This window comes from Aquarana catesbeiana, linkage group LG01 (assembly GCF_042186555.1).
Source record: "Aquarana catesbeiana isolate 2022-GZ linkage group LG01, ASM4218655v1, whole genome shotgun sequence".
Classification (NCBI taxonomy): Eukaryota; Metazoa; Chordata; class Amphibia; order Anura; family Ranidae; genus Aquarana; species Aquarana catesbeiana.
This window is the reverse complement of record NC_133324.1, coordinates 704,065,021-704,089,554: the sequence shown is the minus strand read 5'-3', so window position 1 is coordinate 704,089,554 and position 24,534 is coordinate 704,065,021.

Here is a 24,534-nt window from a genome sequence, read left to right as displayed (position 1 = left end):
GGTCTAATAGATCCCAATTTTTTCAAAAAGCAGTACCTGTCACTATCTATTGCTATCATAGGGGATATTTACATTCCCTGAGATAACAATAAAAATGATTAAAAAAAATGAAAGGAACAGTTAAAAAATAAGATAAAAAAGCAAAAAAAAAAAGCAAAAAAAAAAAGCACCCCTGTCCCCCCCTGCTCTCGCGCAAAGGTGAACACAAGCGTCGGTCTGGCGTCAAATGTAAACAGCAATTGCACCATGCAACCTGTAACGGCAACAAAAAAATCCCAAAATACTCACCATGCCTCTCAGCAAATAGCTTGGGGTGTCTACTTTCCAAAATGGGGTCATTTGGGGGGGGGGTTGTGCCACCTGGGCATTCCATGGCCTCTGAAACTGTGATAGGCAGTGAAGAGTGAACTAAAAAATTTACGCCCTTAGAAAGCCTGAAGGCGGTGATTGGTTTTCGGAGCCCCGTACGCGGCCAGGCTCCCAAAAAGTCCCACACATGTGGTATCTCCATACTCAGGAGAAGCAGCAGAATGTATTTTGGGGTGCAATTCCACATATGCCCATGGCCTGTGTGAGAAATATATCATTTAGTGACAACTTTGTGCAAAAAAAAAATTGTCACTTTCCCGCAACTTGTGTCAAAATATAAAATATTCCATGGACTCAACATGCCCCTCAGCAAATAGCTTGGGGTGTCTAATTTCCAAAATGGGGTCATTTGGGGGGTTTGTGCCATCTGGGCATTTTATGGCCTTCAAAACTGTGATAGGTAGTGAGGAGTGAAATAAAAAATTTACGCCCTTAGAAATCCTGAAGACGGTGATTGGTTTTCAGGGCCCCGTACGCGGCTAGGCTCCCAAAAAGTCCCACACATGTGGTATCCCCGTACTCAGGAGAAGCAGCTGAATGTATTTTGGGGTGCAATTCCACATATGCCTGCGGCCTGTGTGAGCAATATATCATTTAGTGACAACTGTTTGTAAATTTTTTTTTTTTTTGTCATTATTCAATCACTTGGGACAAAAAAATAATATTCAATGGGCTCAACGTGCCTCTCGGCAATTTCCTTGGGGTGTCTACTTTCCAAAATGCGGTCATTTGGGGGGGTTTTGTACTGTCCTGTCAAAAAAATAAAATGGCAGAGGTGATCAAATACCATCAAAAGAAAGCTCTATTTGTGGGAAGAAAAGGACGCAAATTTCGTTTGAGTACAGCATTGCATGACCGCGCACTTAGCAGTTAAAGCGACGCAGTGCCAAATTGTAAAAAGTGCTCTGGTCAGGAAGGGGGTAAATCCTTCCGGGGCTGAAGTGGTTAATCCATAAATCCATTTGAGGAGTGGCAGAATTATCCTTTAAATTATACAGAGAACTATAATAATGAGCGAAAGAATTCGCTATTTCTTTAGGGTCAATGTTTTTATGTTTGTCCACTGAGTGCAGAAGGTGGGTAGAACAAATCTTTGTTCTCTCAGTTTTCATTCTTTAAGCCACACATTTCTCAGTCTTGTTACCAGCAGAATAATAAGTATGTTTCAAACTTTTGGAATATTAATCAAATTGTTTACTCAGGAGGGATCACAATTAATTGTTTGAGCAGTGAGTTTGTGGAAGAGGTCTGAAAAGTAGGAGATGTTTTGAGTTTCCAGCAAAGTATGGATTTTTGAAATAAGATTATCCATACATTAGGTCCTCTGTTTTTTATCCCTTGTTTTAATATAATGCCTTGCATGTAGGCCTTATTGGCAATCCAGAGTACAAATTAATCAGACACAGAAGGAATATTAAAGTGGTTGTAAAGGCTCAAGGTTTTTTTTTTATCTTTGTGCATCCTATGCATGAAGGTAAAAAACCTTCTGAGTGCAGCAGACCCCCTAGCCCCCCCTAATATTTATCTGAGCCCCCTCTCAATCCAGCAATGTGCACAACAGACCCGGCTCTACAGGAACTCTCACTCCTCATTGGCCGAGGCAGCAGCGGGAGCCTTTGTCATAGCCAGTGAGCCAATGAGGAGAGGGAGGGGGCGGGGCTAAGTCACAGCTCTGTGTGTGAATGGACACACAGAGCAGTACAACACAAGTTACTTGCTTTGGGGGCACTCGGCAAGAGGGAGGGGCCTGGAGCACTGGCAGGGGACCCGAGAAGAGGAGGATCAGGGCTGCTCTGTGAAAAACCATTACACAGAGCAGGTAAGTATGTGATGTTTGTTGTTTTAAAAAAAAAAAAACAAGCCTTTGATATCGTTTTAATGTTAAAGTATTCATGTACTGTAAATGCTGCATAAATGAAGAAGCAATTGGGAGTTTTCTTCACTTAGGGATTATTGCGCCATAAGTACACAGGCATGAAACATTTTCTCACGTGACAGATTGCAGCACGGTCAGACCATGTTATATCATTAAACTAAAAAAAGATAAATTCTAAAATATGAGTTATGTCTAGATGAAAATAATGTAAAGTCCTTCTCGTTTGCATGTTGACATCTACATAAATTTTATTGTAAATATCCTTATGAAAGAGGGAATAAAGTGTATTTGGTGGTCTTTTAACCAGTTGCCGACTGCTGCACGCTGATGTATGTCGGCACAATGGCACAGGCAGGCATAAGGGCTTACCTGTACGTCCCTGCCTGCCAGCGGGCGGGGGGTCTGATCGGACCCCCCCGGTGCCTGCGGTGGTCGGATTCTCGTCAGGGGAGATCAGAAGTGAGGGGGAGGCCACTCATTCGTGGCCACCCCCTCGTGATCGCTCCTGTCGAATGAAATGCTTCCTCGACTTCTGTAATGTAAACAGAAGCGGAGGAAGTGATGTCATCTCTCCTCGAGCCGAACCAGACATCAATGTGAGTTGCACCAACACTACACTTACAATAGAACATGCAGGCACACTTTTTACCCCCATCACCCCCCAGTCACCCCCCCGATCACCCCCCTGTACCCCCTGTCACAGTGACACCAATAGCAGTTTTTTTTTTGATTATTGCATTGGTGTCAGTTTGTGACAGTTATAAGTGATAGGGCAGTTAGTGGTAGGCCCCTTTAGGTCTAGGGTACCCCCCTAACCCCCCATAATAAAGTTTTAACCCCGTGATCACCCCCCATCGCCAGTGTCACTAAGCGATTTTTTCTGATCGCTGTATTAGTCTCCCAGGTGACGCTAGTTAGGGAGGTAAGTATATAGGTTTGTGTCAGCGTTTTATAGCATCAGGGACCCCTATATACTACCTAATAAAGGCTTTAACCCCCCTATTGCCCCCTAGTTAACCCTTTCACCAGTGATCACCGTTAGGGGTGACGCTGGTTAGTTATTTTGTTTATTATAGTTTCAGGGCACCCGCCATTTATTACCTAATAAAGGTTTAACCCCCTAATCACCCGGCGGTGATATAAGTTAAGTTTTTTAGGGTCAGATAGGGTCTGCGTCACCCCAGGCAGCGTCAGGTTAGTTCCAGTACCGCTAACACCCACGCACGCAGCATACACCTCCCTTAGTGGTATAGTATCTGAACGGATCAATATCTGATCCGATCAGATCTATACTAGCGTCCCCAGCAGTTTAGGGTCCCCAAAAACGCAGTGTTAGCGGGATCAGCCCAGATACCCCCTCGGCCCAGCCCTGCCCAGCCCACCCAAGTGCAGTATCGATCGATCACTGTCACTTACAAAACACTAAACACATAACTGCAGTGTTCGCAGAGTCAGGCTTGATCCCTGCGATCGCTAACAGTTTTTTGATACAGTCGCTAACAGTCAGGAGCTTTTTTGCCTGTGAGTCTCACTAGTGTACCACTAAATTTAGAGCCCAAAATGGCAAATCGAAGGTACACTAGTGAAGAGGCCTACACGTTTCTAAGCATGACAGATAGTGAAGAGGAAGTCACTCATCTGTCAGATTTAGGCTCAGAATACGAACCAGTAGACAGCAGCGGCTCCATGACAGATAGCTCTGATGACGGAGTTGTGGTTCCTGCCAAGGTCAGGCGTACCAGACCCCAAACTTCTTCTTCTGCTGTTGAGGTGCAAGAACTGCAGGGCTCTCGTATGGAGCAGAGAAGTACTAGTGCCGCTATTCCTTCTGGTGAACTGGCAAGCACCAGCGGCCTAGTACACCCTGGTCGTACATCCAGTACTGCAGTAACACTTGATGATGTGGCGAGTCCCATAAGTGCAGTTCAAGCTGGCGAGGTGGCAAGCACAAGTAGTGCCCGCTGCCACCAAGAAGATGAACACAGGCCCGTCGTGCCCTTCCTGCTGCATTCGCCAATCCTAATTGGGAACCCACCACTTATGTAGCACCCAAACTTCCCCCATTCACTGGCCAACCCGGCATTCAGGTGGAAACAGTTGATTTTACGCCACTTGATTTTTATTCGCTGTTTTTTACCGAAGATCTCTATAGATCTATTGTGGACCAAAGCAATTTGTACGCTGGTCAACACATCGCCACTATTCCCTAGTCCTCCCTTGCCAGAGATTGGAGACCAATTACGGTTTCCGAATTTAAGATCTTTCTGGGCCTTTCCCTCCTCATGGGCATAACCAAAAAGAGCGAGTTGCGGTCATATTGGTCCACTGACCCAATTCACCATATGCCCATTTTTTCTGCTTCCATGGCCAGGGCACGATACGAGCAGATTTTGCAGCTCATGCACTTCAACAACAATGAACTCTGTCGTCCTCGTGGAGACCCTGGAGACGATCAGCTCTACAAAATCACTTCAACCAACGTTTTGCAGACTTGTTTACTCCCCATCAAGTTGTCTGCTTTAAAGAGTCCCTGATTAAGTTTTCTGGCCGCTTGTCATTCAAACAATACCTTCCCAGCAAGCGTGCCAGATATGGGGTCAAGATGTATAAGCTCTGTGACAGGGCCACAGGCTATACATGTAGTTTTATGGTTTACGAGGGAAAAGATAGTCACATAAAGCCAACAAACTGCCCTGACTACATAGGAAGCTCTGGCAAGATTGTGTGGGACTTGGTGTCACCCTTATTTGGAAAGGGGTACCACTTATATGTGGACAATTATTACACAAGCGTGCCACTTTTTAGTCACTTTTTTGATCATCAGATTGGAGCATGTGGCACCGTGAGACCTAATTGCCAGGGCTTTCCCCAGTGGCTTGTAGATTCTCGTCTGGGGGAAAGAGCCTGCTTGCAGTGTAATAATTTGCTCGCTATGAAGTGGAGGGATAATAAGAATGTTTACGTTCTTACCTCCCTTCATGCAGACATGACGGTCCAAATTACTACGGCGACTGGTGTTGTGGAGAAACCCCTCTGTGTCCACCAATATAACCACAATATGGGAGGGGTGGACCTCAACGACCAGTTTTTGGCGCCGTACCTAGTTGCCCGTAAGGCCAGGCGCTGCTATAAAAAGTGTCTGTATACTTATTTCAATTGGCTTTGCTGAGTGCTCATGTGCTATACAGAGCTTCAGGATGGACTGGATCCTTCCTTAAATTCCAGGAAGAGATCGTCAAAGCCCTTCTGTTTCCAGATGGTGCTCCACCTCACCTTCCCAATCCAAGTGCAGTAAGCCGGCTGCATGAGAGGCATTTTCCTTATGTCCTCCCGTGTACCCCTACCCAACGAGCTCCCCAAAGAAAATGTCATGTCTGCAGAAAGTGCTGATGTAGGCGTGACACCCGCTATTATTGTCCCTCCTGTCCTGACAATCTTGGTCTTTGCATTGGTGAATGTTTTGAACGCTACCATACACTAGTTGAGTATTAGCGTAGGGTACAGCACTGCACAGACTAGGACACACTTTCACAGGGTCTCCCAAGATGCCATCGCATTTTGAGAGATGCCATCGCATTTTGAGAGACCCGAACCTGGTACCAGTTACAAAAGTTAAAGTGTAAAAAAAAGTGTAAAAAAAAGTAAAAAAAAAAAAAATACACAAAAAAATATAAAATAAAATGAACAAAAATAGTTGTCGTTTTATTGTTCTCTCTCTCTCTCTCTCTCTATTCTATTGATTTATTTATCTTGAAAGCAACAGCATTTGCTCCCAGGATACATAAAGCCGTGACTCCAGTGCTGTCGGAGGTGATTTCACCACCATAGTTACATACTTCAGCATATATGCCTGAAGCATGGGGGCAGCAGGGGCGGAGGAGCGATTTGTTCCTAGCTTTTGCGGAAGGATGCCCCCATGCTTCGCCATATATATATTTTAGGCACAGGTGGCGTTAAAAAATGTTTTACTTTTTACTATGTTTTTTTTTATTTGCTTTGCAGGTATGGTAGGTCTTACTGTTATACTGTAATGTTATTTTGTTTTATTGTTAACCATCATTTGCTTAGCAGGTACGCCATTCAGTTGCAGCGTGGATTTATTTATCTTTACAGCAACAGCGTTTGCTCCCACGATACATAAAGCCGTGACTCCAGCGCTGTCTGAGATGATTTCACCACCACAGTTACATACTTCAGCATATATGCTGAAGCAAGGGGGCAGCAGGGGTGGAGGAGCGATTTGCTCCCACCTTTTGCGGGAGGATGCCCCCATGCTTCGGCATATATATATTTTAGGCACAGGTTGCATTAAATGTTTTACTTTTTACTATTTTTTTTGTATTTGCTTTGCAGGTATGGTAAGTCTTACTGCTATACTGTAATGTTATTTTGTTTTATTGTTAACCACCATTTTCTTAGCAGGTACGGCATTCAGTTGTAGCGCGGATTTATTTATCTTGACAGCAACAGCGTTTGCTCCCACGATACATAAAGTCATGACTCCAGTGCTGTCGGAGGTGATTTCACCACCACAGTTGAAAAAAAGAGCATTTATGCCGAAGCATGGGGGCAGCAGGAACAGAGGAGCGATTTGCTCCTAAATTTTGGGGCGGATGCCCCCATGCTTCAGCATATATAAATGGTGCATGGATACCCATCATTAGAAGTGGGTGGATGAAGGGAGGTATTCTAATGGTGGGCATACCCACTGATCAATCTCTTTTTTTCGTTCAGCCCACAGGCTGCATGAAAAAAAAGATTACAATATATGCCCAACAAGGACCAGCAACGTACTGGTATGTTGCTGAACTTTGAGTGGTTATACCAGAATGATGCCTGCAGGTTTAGGTATCATCTTGGTATCATTCTTTTCAGCCAGCGGTCGGCTTTCATGTAAAAGCAATCCTAGTGGCTAATTAGCCTCTAGACTGCTTTTACAAGCAGTGGGAGGGAATGTCCCCCCCTCCCACCATCTTCCATGGTTTTCTCTGGCTCTCCTGTCCCAACAAGGAACCTGAGAATGCAGCCGGTGATTCGGCCAGCTGACCATAGAGCTGATCAGAGACCAGAATGGCTCCAATCATCTCTATGGCCTAAGAAACCGGAAGCTACAAGCATTTCATGACTTACATTTCGCCGGATGTAAACAGCGCCATTGGGAAATTGGGAAAGCATTTTATCACACCAATCTTGGTGTGGTCAGATGCTCTGAGGGCAGAGGAGAGATCTAGGGTCTAATAGACCCCAATTTTTTCAGAAAAGAGTACCTGTCACTACCTATTGCTATCATAGGGGATATTTAATTCCCTGAGATAACAATAAAAATGATAAAAAAAATGAAAGGAACAGTTTAAAAATAAGATAAAAAAGCAAAAAAAAAAAAAAAAAGCAAAAAAAAAAAGCACCACTGTTCCCCCTGCTCTCGCGCAAAGGCAAACGCAAAAATGGGGTCATTTGGGGGGGTTGTGCCATCTTGGCATTTTATGGCCTTCAAAACTGTGATAGGTAGTGAGGAGTGAAATCAAAAATTTACGCCCTTAGAAATCCTGAAGGCAGTGCTTGGTTTTCGGGGCCCTGTACGCAGCTAGGCTCCCAAAAAGTCCCCCACATGTGGTATTCCCATACTCAGGAGAAGCAGCTAAATGTGTTTTGGGGTGCAATTTCACATATAACCATGGCATGGGTGAGCAATATATCATTTAGTGACAACTTTTACTAATTTTTTTTTTTATCATTATTCAATCACTTGGGACAAAAAAATGTAATATTTTATGGGCTCAACATGCCTCTCAGCAATTTCCTTGGGGTGTCTACTTTCCAAAATGGGGTCCTTTGGGGGGGTTTGCACTGCCCTGCCATTTTAGCACCTTAAGAAATGACATAGGCAGTCATAAACTAAAAGCTGTGTAAATTCCAGAAAATGTACTCTAGTTTGTAGATGCTATAACTTTTGCACAAACCAATAAATATACGCTTATTGACATTTTTCTACGAAAGACATGTGGCTGAATACATTTTGGCCTAAATGTATGACTAAAATTGAGTTTATTGGATTTTTTTTATACCAAAAAGTAGAAAATATCATTTTTTTTCAAAATTTTTCCATTTATAGCGCAAAAAATAAAAACCACAGAAGTGATCAAATACCATCAAAAGAAAGCTCTATTTATAGGAAGAAAAAGACGCAAATTTCATGACCACAGTCATGCAGCATTGCATGACCGCGCAATTAGCAGTCAAAGCAACGCAGTGCCAAATTGTAAAAAAGTGCTCTGATCAGGAAGGGGGTAAATCCTTCCGGGGCTGAAGTGGTTAATAAAGGCTGTAAAGTCCATCCGTGGATCCACCGTGAGATTAATTTTCCCAAATCCCATTATAATAAAAAATGTATATTTGAAAAAAAAGTCCCCACATACTAAAAGTGAACTGCGTCTAAATGTAACTATTTTTCAAAAGAGTTGTGTAAAAAGTGTAGCTGATGTAAGTTTGGAGCATGGAGTAGTAAGCGCATTCATTTGAGTTTCCTGAATACATAGGATATTACAGTGCCACTTACTGTATGTGCTTCCTTTCACATTGCAGATCTTTTGATTTAGGCCATTGACATTGAAAGAAACAACTTTGAACTTCATGTTATGAATAAGAGGTGAAGTGCAACTGAGAACTCAAAATAGTTCACAGACAGAAGCAACCAGTGGAAATGTATGTAGACATAGGAGGAGCTTAATTCAAAGCTTTAAGAGTCCATTTTTAAGAGCATAGTTCATACCGAAGAAAGGAATCCGAATGAAAACAAAAACAGTAACAATAAAACAGTAAAGAAAGCCACAGGTTTGTAATAAGAGGAAAACTCTTGGGAATTTGAACACAGGTTGGTCTGTACATAAATTTGGGTTTAACAACACAAGCGGAGACCAGATCTAGCATTCTGGAGAAACATGTTAGATGTTGAAAAAAAAAAAAATGACAGATCCTCTTTAAGATGTCTTTTTACCTTTTCTTTTTAGAATGACCAGTTGCCAGGCAGATGATTAAGACCCCTGAGGTGGAGAAGTGGCATGGGATGGAGACTTTTTAGAGATTACCTTATATTCACACAGGAAAGGTTTTCTTCTACATTGTTAACAAGAGAGGTAGATCCATTCCTGAAAAGGCTACATTTAGCAGGGTAACTCCAACAATAAAAAAAAAAATTGTGGTTTTATAAGGGCTTGGTTATTGCTAGCAGGTTCTTACAAATGTGTAAAGTTTGCTGGGAAAGATCAGATTAAAGTTGCAAAGCTGAGTATTTTTCTGGAAGTTGGTCAGATTTCTAGGCGATGCCTAACAACTTTTCTTTTACATGGAAAAAATGAATATTAAAAGAACTTCTCGAAGCGCATTGTCAAATAGATGAGGCAGTTTAACTAAACAATGTATCCCATCACATCAATCACCAATTCTGCTTCATCGATAGAAGGCAGTATAGAAGGTAGCAGAAGGAAGATAGAAGGAAGCTGTGTTGGTAGTACAGACTCAGGGTTACTATGTACAGTATTTTAAGGTTTTTACATCTGTCCTCTAGATCTGCCACCTTATATTTTAACCAGATCATCATGTTTCTCCACCGGTGTATTATTAGAGGTGGAAAATGTCCCCATCTTCTGTTTTATATGGTTAACTCTGTCTCCTAAATCCTGCACTTCTACTATAAATTGCTGAATACAAGATATCATGTCTGAGTGTAAAAAGATGTGCAGGAAGACAAGCACAGACTTCAATGTTGTATTAAGAATAGGCTGGTTGTTGGTGGGGAAACCGTTAATAGAGTCTATAAGCTCTCCTGTGTCCTATGGGAAATTGTTACATGTTACTTGTTATCGTTACCTCAGTGTTATGCTGCTGGTGCATCATGCATGGTTCAGACTTCATTGGGTTCTCCACGGATGGTATTGAGGCATCTGAAGAAGCTGACTCTGTTATAGCCTTTGATCTGGCAGAAGATGGGCTGTGAGATGCAGCAGGAGGAATGGAAAAGGAGAAGCGGCGTCTGCCACCATCTTAGAGGCTGAGTCCTCTAGCTTCCTGCCAGGGTAAACAAATTAGAAAACCTCTGCACTTGGGGTTCTCCTTTCTTTTGCAGGTCATTTCACAGTACACTAGGCCCCCAGAAAAGTGGAGCTCTGTAAAGCAGTAGCAGAAGACACTGCTGTGATTAGTTTTCTTTGGGGGTGTAGCCAGACATGATTCCACTGATAGAAGAAGCATATTGACTGCTGAAAAGTATGTGAAAGGCTGAGTTGAAGGACCTCTTTTTATCTGGGCGGGCTGGACTAAAAAGTTCAACAGAAACCAGCCAACATTCGGCCCGTGTGTAAGCAGCCAGTCTGACAGAAGTTGGAGGGCTTCTGTCGAATGGGCATGACCAAAAAAGGTCAGCTGATCAGCACCCGATTAGCTCTCTCGGCCAATGGCTGAGAGTGCTAACCGGTGTGTTCTGGTGGGGGTCCCCCTGTCAGAACACATTATCACAGCAGGGGAGGTTGCTGTACTAACATCGGATTGTTAGTACATCGGCTCCTCCTGAGCTCTTCAGTTTTTTTTTCGTTCAGCCCGCTGTGTGTGAACCAGGCTTTAGGGTGACAGGCAATGTAACATTAGAACCAAAGGGTGTTTAATGTGAAGCTGTGGGATAAATTTATGGTCAGGTATGGACCACAACTAGCAAATTCTAAAAAATGGGAAACATTTAAGTCATTTAAGTTAAGTATGGAAAATTTTAAGTCAAATTGTACTAAGCCTAGGCATCACAGAACATTTTGCCCTGGCCCAAATAAAATATTCTATATGTGACCAAAGAATAGAGGATGGATCAAGCTCTATGGCCCATCTAATTATAGAAACTAGAGCAAAAAAGTGCAGAAGGAGGAGAAAACTTAAAAAAGAAGTGGAAAAAAGGGGGTACAGCAGGTTGGACATATAGTAAGATGGAATGCACCTCGGAGTTAACTCAGACTGGGAAACTTTGATACGTAGATTAAAAGAAGGTGATCAAAAAGTGGAATAGTAAATAGAATGTGAGAGAAAGTTGTGTGTGTAATATAAGAAATGAAAAAAAAATGCATGAGAAATTATGGTATGTGTAACTGTGCATGCTATTTGTGTGAGTCCAGTAGAGCTGTCTCACACACTATACTATAAAATATACCTGCACTATGCACCTCCCCTAATCCAGTGCAATATAAATGTGACAGCAGCTGTAATCAGGGCTAGTGCCTATCAAAAAATGCAAAATAAGGAAACACGGCACTATCACTCATATAAACTACAATGTCCTAAATGTAGTTCTAAATAGGATAAACAATAAAAATAAAGATAAATAAAATGTAAAATGTGTATATACTGTATTTTTAATAAATCATGCTCCTTACTGCTTTAAAGTGTAGAACCTCTACACCCTTCACATATCAATATGAGAACACCATTAATAATATATATCTGTGCCAAGTGCAACAAAACAAATAAAAACATGTGAAAATCAAAAATTGTGTCCAAGCGGATCTACCACTCTTTACACCAATATAAAAGTAGTGTGTATACAACAGACTCTATACATTGATTGAAATGCCCAGACAAATCCTGCAAAAAAAATTACAAAATCATCAAAAAAGAAAATGTGTCCATGTGGATCTACGGTGGCCTCTGCACATCAATATCTCAACAGCAGTCTCTGCACATTAATTTAAATTTCAACTTGTCCTAGCATCTATAGTGCTCCATGCTCATGTGCAGATTCTCCGCTTCCTCTTTACACCACTATGTTTGTGCAGTTCCCCCAAGTGTGCCCACTCTCACCAGAAGACGTGAACCGTTCACTATACTGCTAGAGAAGTCATGCAAGTGTGTAAGGTATTATCCCAGGTAATGGCAAGGCTTCAAATAGATCCTCCTTCTTCCACTTTTTTCCTCCTTCAGTAGCAGTTTATTTTTCTTTTCCTATTAAAGATGGCTAATGGCTCCAAATAAAGCACAAGGAATAAAAAAGGAATTACCATCATAGTGTAGTATTACAATGTATTTAAAAAATGCTTATACAAAATTGCACTCACATTAAAATCAGGAACCAGAACACACCAGGTGCGTTCCACCTGGATGTTGCTGAAGATGTCCACAGGTGGGGCAAAACATATGGGCGGAGTCCATATTTCTGACATCAAATCCAGCCCATAAAGCACATTCTGTGGGGGCGCTTCTGGATGCCTGGTTAGACACTTTCAAGCTATACCTTTTTGTAAGTACCTTCATTTGCATAATGATCAATTAAATTGGACCAATACCTTTACAGGTCACATATTGTTTGAAAATTCGGTGCTAAGCTTCAGATTTATTGAAGTACAAAATAATTTCAATTAATTTAGCAATCATTGTATAAACACAAAGCCTATAATTTTGTTCACTGGATTGTCTCAAATGTATTTGGCATTTTACTGCTTTTATAAGTGTTAGCCAACACTGCTTTCACATGTTAACAATTTCAGATAAACAAAGAAGCAATATATTGCAAGCAAAACTGTGATCGTAGAAAGAAAATGCAATGCCCCATCATTTTAGTAGTGAATGTAATCGTTGACCTGAAGCAGCTAGCTAAGCTAATTCATACCATGTGTGCAGAGTGTCATATTAGGCATTATCATGCATAAAAAATATTTCTTGCATTATCACAGATAGACAGAAAGACATTTGAGGTGTTACATACAGAATAATTGCACATGTTGTGGACTACTTCTTTCATGTTACAAGATCATTGGTAAACTATTTTTCTTCCCTTTGCAAAATATTTATAAACACGTACTACCCATGACAAAGATAACAGTATGGCATGCTAGGCACAAGGGTTGGTGACAGGGAGTATGACAGGGAGGTTTGCTTCATTACGAAAATCCCAAAATGCAATACCCTTCTTTATGTACTGATGCCTAGTGTAAATAATTGCTTGGCTCTTTGACCCTTATGAAGTACCAGCAACAATGTATATATACCATTGGTCGTTTAACTCTTTGAATAAGATGAAGTCTAGAGAAGCAACAAGTACTAACCGTACCTCTCTGGTAACCAGCTAGGGCATTTAAATAAAAATGATGTCAGGAATCATAATACATTTCTACTATCATTCTCTAAAACTAAAAATAAACAAAGTCAATCTTCTGTTAAAAAAAAAAAATAAACAAAGTCATTACTTTACTGTGCATACAATAAAACCTAGAAGCTGATTGGTTACTGTACACAGCTGCACCATATTCTGTGTGCATCAATTTTTGTAAATCTATCAAAATTATCTTGTAAAAGGCCAGTGTACTCAGACCTGACTTTTTTTACTATTAAAATATTTGTCAGTTGTTTTGAATTTTTGCAGCCTTGACTTCTTTTTTTAAATATTCAGTCATATTCTTTGTAACTTTTAAATGATGAGGGTATTCTTTCATCCTTATATTTTTTAAATGTGGTTTTATTATTATGTATAGATTTTTCTTTAAAAATGAGACACATTTTTATTTAAACTTTCAAATATATTGACCATGGGAATATATTTTGCAGTGTGTTTACAGACAGTTAATTTGAAGAATTCCTACTTCTATTCTGTGTTCTTTTATTCTTTGCAGCATTGATCCTTTAACAACATACAGTATGGTCAGCAGTGAATCTAATTTCAGATTTTAGCATTCAATTCAAAACAGTAATTGCTTTAAGAGACCTTGTCACCACTTGTAACATCAAGTGTACTCACTATTAGCACCGACAATAAACCAAACTTTGCTATTGTTGCTATGTTGTAAAGTTACAAGAACTAATGATGCAATGATTGGAATTCAGAGCTCTTATAGGATAACAGAATGTGGTAGTTAGCAATGCGAATGACAAGATGAAGTCATTGGCAGGTTATTACTAACAATTACTAATCAAAGATACTCCTTATCAGGCAATTCTCCTCTCTGTCTCTTTCCCCCAGATTACTTACAGTACCTTAAACTTATATAAATGTCATGCAACCTAAAAGCCCACTAGTAATCTTATCATGTTTAATAACACCTTAGAAGACTTTCAGGCGGCTGGTATGGACATGCATGTCTCTTACAGTGGTTTCGTCATCATTATGCTGAGCACAATTGCACAGAACTGGTTACGGGCATATATACATATATATACATGTACACACAGTCGGGACGGAAAATCTTCAGACCCCCTTAAAGTTTTCACTCTTTGTTATATTGCAGCCATTTGCTAAAATCATTTAAGTTCATTTTTTTCCTCATTAATGTACACACAGCACCCCATATTGACAGAAAAACACAGAATTGTTGACATTTTTGCAGATTTATTAAAAAAGAAAAACTGAAATATCACATGGTCCTAAGTATTCAGACCCTTTGCTCAGTATTTAGTAGAAGCACCCTTTTGATCTAATACAGCCATGAGTATGATGCAACAAGTTATTCACACCTGGATTTGGGGATCCTCTGCCATTCCTCCTTGCAGATCCTCTCCAGTTCTGTCAGGTTGGATGGTAAACGTTGGTGGACAGCCATTTTTAGGTCTCTCCAGAGATGCTCAATTGGGTTTAAGTCAGGGCTCTGGCTGGTCCATTCAAGAACAGTCACAGAGTTGCTGTGAAGCTACTCCTTCATTACTTTAGCTGTGTGCTTAGGGTCATTGTCTTGTTGGAAGGTAAACCTTCAGCCCAGTCTGAGATCCTGAGCACTCTGGAGAAGGTTTTTGTCCAGAATATCCCTGTACTTGGCCGCATTCATCTTTCCCTCGATTGCAACCAGTCGTCCTGTCCCTGCAGCTGAAAAACACCCCCACAGCATGATGCTGCCACCACCATGCTTCACTGTTGGGACTGTATTGGTCAGGTGATGAGCAGTGCCTTTTTTTTCCACACATACCACTTAGAATTAGGGCCAAAAAGTTCTAACTTGATCTCATCAGACCAGAGAATCTTATTTCTCACCATCTTGGAGTCCTTCAAGTGTTTTTTTAGCAAACTCTATGCGGGCTTTCATGTGTCTTGCACTGAGGAGAGGCTTCTGTCTGGTCACTCTGCCATAAAGCCCCGACTGGTGGAGGGCTGCAGTGATGGTTGACTTTCTACAACTTTCTCCCATCTCCCGACTGCATCTCTGGAGCTCAACCACAGTGATCTTTGGGCTCTTCTTTACCTCTCTCACCAAGGCTCTTCTCCCCCGATAGCTCAGTTTGGCCGGACGGCCAGCTCTAGGAAGGGTTCTGGTCGTCCCAAACGTCTTCCATTTAAGGATTGTGGAGGCCACTGTGCTCTTAGGAACCTTAAGTGCAGCAGAAATTTTTTGTAACCTTGGCCAGATCTGTGCCTTGTCACAATTCTGTCTCTGAGCTCTTCAGGCAGTTCCTTTGACCTCATGATTCTCATTTGCTCTGACATGCACTGTGAGCTGTAAGGTCTTACATAGACAGGTGTGTGGCTTTCCTAATCAAGTCCAATCAGTATAATCAAACACAGCTGGATTTAAATGAAGGTGTAGAACCATCTCAAGGATGATCAGAAGAAATGGACAGCACCTGAGTTAAATAAATGAGGGTCACAGCAAAGGGTCTGAATACTTAGGACCTTGTGATATTTCTTTTTTTTTAATAAATCTGCAAAAATGTCAACAATCCTGTGTTTTTCTGTCAATATGGGGTGCATTATTATTTTAGCAAAGGGCTGCAATATAACAAAGAGTAAAAAATTTAAGGGGGTCCGAATACTTTCCGTCCCCACTATATATATATATATATATATATATTTATATTATGATTAATACATGGGACACAAATACATTTTTTTTGGGGGGTGGGTATGCATGCTTTCTCTAAATTAAAGGACTGTGAAAGTGTTTGGTGTTTTTTTTTAACTTTAAACTCCTTCTAAAAATGATTACTAAGGGATACTTTATTTTCTGGCCACCCAGGCTGCATGCTTAGAGAAGTGTTTGATTTGAACTGTAGGGTAACCCCATAGAGTGTTATGTTTTCTGTTTTTTTTTTTTTTTTCTTCAAAAGTCACCAGTGCAAATGGCACCATACATGGTTTTAAAGCATCTCTAAAGCATATTATTTTAGGGGTTTGTATTTGTTCATATGCCAAAGGAAAAGGCTCTCTCATTGCTGAATGGTCCTTTTTGTTATCTGTTTGTTATGTACATGTGCTCTTATAGCACTGTCCAGCTCACCGTGCCCTTTTTGACAATAGCTTTCCTATATACAGTATACTAGGCTAAAGAATATGGCCCGAACAGGATGGACATGTGGCTGTCCCCCCGGACAGATAGAATATTTAATTTTATTAATAAAAAAAAAAAGAGTCATGTCACTTTAAGAAAAAGGTACAGCAGGTCAGGCAGGGAAATAGGGGTCAGGTAACATTGGGGTATAGGTAGGGAATGTCATTATCCAACCAGAAAGGTTTAAAAGGTCACATGACCAGTGGGAATCATTCTGGAAGCAGAGCAAGGCTATATAAAGGGGTCTTCTGAGGAAATCTCCTCACAGCTGGTCAGATTACAGCAACAAGCTCCCCCCCCCACCCTTGTCGCAGGCATGTTATGTGGTTTGTCACCCTTCAAAGTTAAAGAGGGGACTCGTTTTTTGATATACGGTGTTGCTCGAGTCCTGAAGACTGAGCTGTTTATATTTAATATTTACAAGTGAGAATTTTATGATTTAATAAAATGATTGGATGGATTTAATTTATTTACAGTTTACACCAATAAACGTGCCTTGGCCAATTATATTCCAAGTAAGTCCTGAGTGTGTGTATTTATTTATTAAAAGTAAATTGGGTATTGTAGGAGGGATAGGTGTGGCCTACATTTCCATGAGGGAGAGAGAAATAGAGTAAGCAAGGAAAAGAGAGACAAAGAGCTTAAAGCGTTTGTTAACCCCCCCCAAAAAAGAAAAAAAAGACCCTGTTCCTTTAAAGCAGGGATATGCAATTAGCGGACCTCCAGCTGTTGCAAAACTACAAGTACCATCATGCTTTTGCCTCTGGGTGTCATGCTTGTAGCTGTCAGAGTCTCGCTATGCCTCATGGGACTTGTAGTTCTGCAACAGCTGGAGGTCCACTAATTGCATATCCCTGCTTTAAAGCATGTTATACAGGAGAGTGCTTGTGTTGTGTCATTTGGCTCCCTGTAACACCTGAAATACCTGGCAGATCCTGCCAGTTTCTGCCCTGTCCCCTGTAAACTGACCATGGTTTATCATGGCTGCTAAGCTCTGACACCATGGTCAGTTTACATGCCTCCATCATCCGCAGCCTTGCTCTCTGCTCTCCCCCGTCCTCAACTTATGCATCTGTTGACTTTAATTTAGTTTAACATAAAGCATAGAAACATAGCATATTTATTTTATTTTTATAGTGTGACAGGTCTTTGCCATGTCCTGGTGTAGAGAAAATGTTTTTGTCACTCAGGCTTCTCACACATGCAAGCTGAGGGGCTCAATAGTTCATGCAGCATTAGGAGAAAATTAATTTTGCAGTTTTCTCGGGATTGGTAAATCCTCATGTGGGATTAGAAGCCTGGGCATTTTTGTAGAGTATTAGGTGGGGTAAAGCTTCCAGCTCTGGGTCTATGTTTTAATACCAATCAGCACCTGTTGCTCACCTGTTCAATATTTAGCCTGTATTCATATTGTTCTATCTATGTTTTCAAAGAAATTCATTTGGTGAAATTATAGCCAATCTAATGAATCGTTCAGGAAATTTCTGATGCAAACGCACAACACTGTCCAGTACCAGAATGTGCAAACTGTCACCCTTGGCACTGGTAAAGAGAAACCTTGCGAGCCACAAGGATATGTTGCCTCAATAATAAAGAAACACCTAGCTGCCTGCGTAAACACGTCTCATATACCGTGCACCACCATGAAGAAAATAAAATACGCTGCGCTAAAAGTGTAAAAACATTGATGCAAATAGTGTACAAAAATTATAAATCCAATAATAAAATAAATGAAAAATATATTATATAAACAGAAAAAATGTTATGTAGTATTCCCGCTACTTACTACCACTAGTAACGTAATAAGGTAGTAGTATTAAATCAGTGCAAATATGCATATCAATCAACAAATACCACTATACATCAATGTAACATATATAATATATATAAACATCAAATATGCATATATGATTTAAATGAAAACATAAAGTGCCATGTGCAGTGAATCTACAGCAGTAGATATAGTATGTGCAATAATCAATAAAAGTGCCAAGTGCCCCACATTGGTGAAATATAACAATTTCCAAAAATTATATGCTGAGTGATCCGTGTTCAATAATAAAGGTATTGAAATTGTCCATAACATCCAACATGCTCTAAGTAATCTGTACTTTTGGAAAAACCATGCTCCAGTGTGCATCCAGTGACCCCCCCAGGGAAAGCCGCTCACCTCAGAGCGTGTGACTCAGCTGTGACACTAAGTCAAAACACGCTTTGGAGCCCTTCCACGGCTCAGTATTGCTATCCAGGTGCACAGCTCAGGCAGTAGTTCCACAGTAAAGGAAAATGAGATGAAAGACTGGATGGTGTAATACCGTTTTAAAAGGTTTATTGAAATAAAAACATTCCCCACAATGGGGTAATCACAAGTTCAGGGTGCGTCAGTGCACCAATCTAACAGCCTCCAAATAATGAGTGTCAAGCGCGGTGAAGTGTGCGTCACATCACACCAACAGAGAAAGCTCCGTGCTCCGTCCAGGCCCCTCCTACTGCTGTTGAAAGTAGAGAGAGATGTAGGTGTGCCTAAGCTTGCAAGGGTGTACAATGTGGGAAGCCCTGACAAGACATAAAGGCAAGTGTGCTGTTTGTGGTATGTGAGTGGGAGAATGCTCTCACACTTTTTTTTTGTTTGTGCTGTGCAAAGCCCTACAATGTGCATCTTACTTTAAAAGCTAGATATAAGTTGGGGTGGTTACCATTTTTGTATAACTTTCTCACTAGAATTGGCATGGGGACACATTCAGCTGCTGTTGTGCTCTTGCTGGGTTTCCAATGTGTCCCTGCACCTTTAACGAGGAGTGGGCTGCCACCGGGTATACCTATAGTACTTTTAATTTATCCACTGCTGTATATGATTCAATACGGGGAATCTAATATATACAGAGGAGCCTTGAAGAGGCAATGCAGCTTCCACATATATTTGCAAATATAATTACATAAATATATATTTTTATATATATATATATATATATATATATATATATATATATATATATATATATATATATATATATAATATTCATTTAAAATATAATATTTATTTATGTATTTATTTTGCAGGCTAGCTGTTAAGTATTATGGGAACACTTTTGTTTGTTTGTGCTGCCCCTTGTCCTAGTTTACAGCACAAAATAACATGGCCAGGCAGAGACCTGTGATTCCAGCTACTGCAATAGGGCAGCCAACTCTGAGTGCAAGGAGAGAGAGTGAAGCTGACCAGGACTGAAAATGGATTGTGGTTGCCTATAGCAATACCAGATAGGCCAGTCCTGCTCTCTGTGTGCCACAGATGTTGCCTGTGGCAAGGTTAAAGCAAACATGCTTCATGGGGAGAGGATTCAGCAGGTCTGGGAGGGCCAATGAGCTCTAGCTGGCAGGGTGCTGTCTCCCGTAGCAGCCTGGGGAAATTGTGTCATCAGAAAGAATCAGCTGCAGTTCCTTGCTTGGTATGTAGCCAATGGGGGCATTGTATTGTGAGTCACAAGAGACTTTACTTTTCTATCTGGTGTAAACCTGTCTGATGTCCACCCTGGAATCAATAAGCATGTTCCTGTTGTACCTACAGGGAGAATGTGGAGCCTGCTGTAATTTCACTCCACAGCTGCATGAGTGGAATGGCAGGACAAAGAGAATCAAAGCAATGGACAAAGTCTCCCTGAACCCAGAGTGCACAAATGAAGATGGCAGAGACTACTACAGTGATGGGTAAGTTTCATACAAGTTTCAGCTTGTATAACAGCAATCTTTGACAAAGCGTTTGCAGAGCTTACAGCAAATTTTGTTGAAGCTTCTGAAATATTCAGCTCCTGGTTGTAAATGTTGAACACAGTTTTGACGGTGCTGATTGCAACTTTAAACAAGCTGTTAGCAGGCTTCAGCACTAGCCTACTTAAAGTGACAGTCAGCACTTCTATTAGAATCTGTGTTCAACATTTACCATCTTGACTTGAATGGTACTTTTAGGCCAGGTTCATATCTGTGCAGGTTGCAGTTGATGTGTTTTTCTGGCGCAGTGCGTTTTTCAATTCTGAACACCATTTTTTAATGCATTTTTTTATGTGTTTTTTATGTATTTTCTTTATTTTACTAATAGGAAAGTATGACAGTTCATGTGATGCGACTTTACATTCTCTGGCACTCAAGTAGGTTCAAAGTAGCATTAAAGTTGCACTACATGAACAGGACTGTCATACTTTCCTATTGGCACCCCCCCCACAAAACGCATCAAAAACACATTAAAAATGCAACGCTTGCATTTTTGGTGTGGGTCCATTGAAGTCTATTACACGCAAAAAGCAATCTTCGGCAAGACAAAAAAAAATCCCTGACCCTTTCCAAAAAAATGCACTGGCTCAAAATGCACAGATGTGAACTTGATCCTTAGGAAATCATGTTAAGAAGACTGCAAAATGCACTAAAAATGTACAGGTAGGAACTAAGGGTAAAAGCTTCAGCAATGCTTGTTGTTCACACTGCTCTAATACAAGCTGAAGCCCATGTGAAACATTGATTTATTTCCGCGGTTATCACTGGAAATGCTAGTGAAATTATGAAAGCTACTGGTTATATATCAAATTTTGGTGAAGTAGGAGTGTACCCAGTTAGGAGATCTGTTGTATATCTTGAGAAAGACTTGCTTCTGTGCCATGCGCTGTTTGATGAGATGCACAAAAATGCATGTGCAAACTTGATATTGGTTTATTGTTGTTCACTCTTCATGACCTCATGGACCATAGCGCGTCAGGCTTTTCTGTCCTCCACTGCCTCCCAAAGCTTGCTTAACTTCATGTTAATTGTTTCGATGATGCTATCTATCCATCTTGTTTTCTGTCATCCTTTTCTCCTTTTTCCTTCCATGTTTCCCAGCATCGGGGTCTTTTCCAATGAATCCTCTTTTCACATTAGGTGGCCAAAGTATTTGAGTTTCAGCTTTAGGATCTCTCTTTCCAGTGAATATTCAGGAGTGATTTCCATCAAAATTGACTGGTTTGATCTTCTTGCCATCCAAGGGACTTTCAAGAGTCTTCTCCAACACCATAGTTTAAAAGCATCAATTCTTCGACATTCAGCCTTCCTTATGGTCCAACTTTCACAGCCATAGGTTACTACTGGGAATACTATAGCTTTGACTATATGGCACCTTGTCGGTAGGGTGATGTCTCTGCTTTTTATACTGTTGTTTAGGTTTGCCATTGCGTTCCTTCCAAGAAGCAAACGTCTCTTAATTTCATGGCTACAGTCACCGTCTGCCATGATCTTGGAGCCTAGGAAGATTGCATTTTCACTGTTTCCATTCCTTCTCCTTCTATTTGCCAAGGAGTGATGGAACCAGTTGCCATGATCTTAGATTTCTTAACCACTTGCCAACTGGCTCACGCTGATATACATCTGCAAAGTGGCACGGGTGCGCAAAACAACGTACCCGTATGTCGCTGCGTAATCGGTGGCTGGTGGGCGCGTGCCCACCATGCGCTGAGAGAGCATGCCCGCAGGTCCCGCGGACTCGATGTCTGCCGGTGGCCCGTGATCATGACATGGATAGGCAGAATGGGGAGATGCCTATGTAAACAAGGCATTTCCCTGTTCTGCCTAGCAATATGACAGGGATCTACTGCTCCCAGTGATCGGGAGCAGTGATCTCTGTCATGTTCTAGTGAGCCCATCCCCCTACAGTTATAACACATCCAGGGAACACACTTAACCCCTTGATCGCCCCCTAATGTTCAACCCCTTCCCTGCCAGTGACATTTACACATTAATCAGTGCATTTTTATTTCATTGATCACTGTATAAATGCCAATGGTCCCAAAATAGTGTCAAAAGTGTCCGATCTGTCCGCCGCAATGTCGCAGCCATGATAAAAATCACAAAACGCTGCCATTACTAATTTAAAAAAATAATAATAATAAAAATTCCATAAATCTTCCCCCTATTTTGTAGACGCGATAACTTTTGCGCAAACCAATCAATATACGCTTATTGCGATATTTTTTTAACCAAAAATATGTAGACGAATACATATTGGCCTAAACTGAGGAAGAAATTTGTTTTTTATATATTTTTTGGGGATATTTATTACAGCAAAAAGTAAAAAATATTGCTTTTTTTTTCAAAATGTTCGCTCTTTTTTGTTTATAGCACAAAAGATAAAAACCACAGAGGTGATTAAATACCACCAAAAGAAAGTTACATTTGTGTGAAAAATTTTGCTAGGGTACAAGGTCGCATGACCGTGCAATTGTCTGTTAAAGTAATGCAGTGCCGTATCGCAAATAAGGGCTTGGTCAGGAAGGAGATAAATCCTTCTGGGGCTGAAGTGGTTAATGTTCAAATTCAGGCCAGCTTTTGCACTCTCCTCTTTCACCTTCATTAAGAGACTCTTTAGTTCTTCTTCACTTTCTGCCATTAGTGTGGTATCGTCTGCATCTCAGGTTGTTGATATTTCTCTGAGGGATCTAAATTTCGGCTTGTAATTTATCTTTCCTGGCATTTCGCATTATGTACTCTTCAAATAAGTTAAATAAATAAGGGGACAATATACATCCTTGCTGCACTCCTTTCTCAATTTTGAGCCCGTCAGTTGTTCCATGTCTTGTTCTAACTGTTGCTTCTTGACTTGCGTACAGGTTTTTCAGAAGACAGGTGAGGTGGTCTGGTATTCCCATTTCTTTCAGTATTTGCCACATCTTGTTGTGATCCACACAATCAAAGGCTTTACTGTAATCAATAAAGCAGAAGTAGACGTTCTTCTGGAACTTCAAAAAAAGAAACAAATGCTCCTGCGCTTGAGAAATTGCTGTGCGGCTGATTGAAAACGTATGTCTCCACTGGTCTAGCCACCACATTGGCTTTGCTGCCACTCCCAACAGGTCAAGGAACACTCAAATAGAACTCTAAAAAGAAAAGGAACAAGGGCTCACAAGCCTAGCATATTATCTTTGCAACAATTTATTATTTTTGAAAAAACTTATAAAACAAAGGATAAAAACAAGCAAAATGTAAAATCCACCAGATGCTCCATCCAGCATAGTCTGCTGGTCAGTAACAATAGTGGAAGGAAGAGTCCAAAAAACTGACGCATTTTGAGGGATGTTCCTCTTCTTCAGAGCTCTTTCAAAAAAATAATAAATTGTTCCAAAGGTAATGCGCTATTCTTCTGGAACTCTCTTGCTTTCTCCATGATCCAGTGAATGTTGGCAATTTGATCTCTAGTTCCTCTGCCTCTTCAAAATCCAGCTTGTACTTGTGGTAGCTCTCAGTTCATATGTTTCTGAAGTCTAGCCTGTAGAATTTTCAGCATAACCTTGCTAGCTTGTGAGATAAGTGCGATCGTAGTTTGAACATTCTTTGGTGCTACCCTTCTTTGGTATCAGAATGTAAACTGACCTTTTCCAGTCCTGTGGCCATTGTTGAGTTTTCCAAATTTGTTGGCATATTGATTGCAGCACTTTAACAGCATCATCTTTTAGGATTTTAAATAACTCTGCTAGGATACCATTATTTCTGTAAGCTTTGTTATTAGCAATGCTTTCTAAGGCCCACTTGATTACTTGATCTCTTCTGCTTCTGTCAGGTCCTTGCCATTTTTGTCTATTATCATGCCCATCTTTGCACAAAACTTTCCCTTTATATCTCCAATTTTCTTGAAAAGCTCTCTAGTCCTTCCCACTCTGTTTTTTTCCTGTAATTCTTTGCATTGATTGTTTAAGAAGGATTTTATGTCTCTTCTTGCTATCCTCTGGAAGTCTGCATTCAGTTGGGTATGTTTTTGTCTTTCTCTATTGCCTTTTGCCTTTGTTCAGCTATTTGTATAGCCTTGTCTAATAGCTACTTTGCTTTCTTGCATTTCTTCTTCAGGATGGTTTACATGGCTGCAACTTGTAGGATGTTACATACTGTTACACACTTCCTTATAGTTCCTCAGCTGATCTGTTTGTCACCTCCACTGAGTATTTACAAGGGATCCAATTTAGATTATATCTGAATTGTCTAGTGGTGTTTCCCACTTTC